Here is a 1821-nt window from a genome sequence, read left to right on the forward strand (position 1 = left end):
TATAAATATATATAATTGTTTCCTCTTAAATAACATATCTTAATTAAATTGATAACTCCTAAAAAAAATTAATTATCACATTATTTTCCTATTTAATTTTTCATGAAAAACAATTTTTATCTAACATTTAACATTATTTTTACTTTAATTATTTTTTCTTAAATATTTTTTTATATACTTACATTATTATTATTATATATAATTATAAATATATATAGTTGGTTTCTCTTAAACAACATACCTTAATAGAATTGATATATATGGTTTCCCTATTTCATTTTTCTTGAAAAACAATTTTTAACATTTAACATTATTTTTATCTTAATTATTTTTTCTTAAATATTTTTTTATATACTTACATTATTATTATTATATAATTATAAATATATATAATTGGTTTCTCTTAAATAACATACTTTAATAGAACTGATAATTCCTATAACAAAGGAAAAAATAATAATAATTAAATATTATATTGTTTCCCTATTTCATTTTTTTTTTATGAAAAACCATTTTTATCTTTACCATTATTTTTATTTAAAAAGACACGTGTATTGACAAAGTCACGCATAACAATCATCTTAAATAGAAAATGTACTTTTCCACACAATAATAATATAAAAAATAAATAAATAAATAAAAAATGCACAACTAAAACTGAATAAACTTTAAAAAGCACCACTAGAAATTACATATCAAATAACCATGGAAAGGGAAAAATGGAACAACAAAAGGTCATGTCCTCCATATTTGGGTACGCGGTTTTGAAATGTCTATGGGAGTATTGGTTTGCTACATAAGCATCTAGTGATACGACATGAAGGAATCATTATGTTTACACTTCCATACGTTTAAATAAGATCTACATGCCATGTTGAGGCTGTACGGTAACCATAGCGATGGGAGCATGCCTGTATGCAAGTGAAAGACTGGATGAGAATCTCTGCAAAATCATAGCTAACACAGTCTTGGCCTCCAACATGGCAAAGTTTTGGCCAATACATGTTCTTGGAACCATTGAAAATGGTAAAAAGGCATTCGGTTCAGTAGCTGCCTTTGAGGGACCATCTGCAAATCTTTCGGGCTTAAACATGTTTGCATCTGGCCCCCAATACTTCTCACTGTGATGCACTCCCAAAATTGAGAAACTCAGGAGTGCGCCTTTTGGAAGTGAAAACGGGCCGAGCTTCATCTCCTTGCATGGTTCTCTTATTATCGAATGCGCAGGTGGGTATAGCCGTAGAGATTCTTTTAACACCATAGTCATCTGCCAGCGAGAAAAAAAAACAGACAACAGTCACTATGCTACCTTAAATGAGAAATAATCAACAAATCGAATGAGAAAAGTGATGGAATACATACTGATTTCATCCTGCTAAGCATGTTTGCATCTGGTATGCCCGTGCCACAAATACTGTTAACTTCTTTGCTTAATATTTCCTGCCAATCCAGGTTTATTGCAAGCAAGAATACTGTCTGGACACATGCTTCCGTGCTCCAATTCGCTATTGCCAACATGCCCTAGCCTTGTCATTGAATAAAATTTGTGTGAACATGCAATACCAACAAAAACTAATAACAGGCAATGAATTTCTTGAGATCTAATGTATATTTTCAAGAAAATAATCTATAAACCATATACGTCTTATAATGGATTGGAAAATTGAATAATTCTGCATTTGTAATGATATTTCTGGGGCCTTGAAAACTTGTAGTCCATACTAAACTGGAACAGATGAATTACAACTCACTGCTCAATTCACAAGGTAAAATGTTTATGAGACAACTGACGCAAAAATAGGCAAAAGCATGGAAACATGA

General features: G+C 30.3%; 1 pseudogene; it reads right to left on the reverse strand.

Moving 5' to 3' along the window:
• Positions 1 to 835: 835 nt before the first annotated feature.
• LOC149241073 (cytochrome P450 714A2 pseudogene) lies at positions 836 to 1518 on the reverse strand (annotated as a pseudogene).
• Positions 1519 to 1821: the final 303 nt, after the last annotated feature.

This window comes from Pinus tabuliformis, chromosome 8 (genome assembly GCF_031772625.1).
Source record: "Pinus tabuliformis cultivar Carrire ecotype Pingquan chromosome 8, CPIR1, whole genome shotgun sequence".
Lineage (NCBI taxonomy): Eukaryota > Viridiplantae > Streptophyta > Pinopsida > Pinales > Pinaceae > Pinus > Pinus tabuliformis.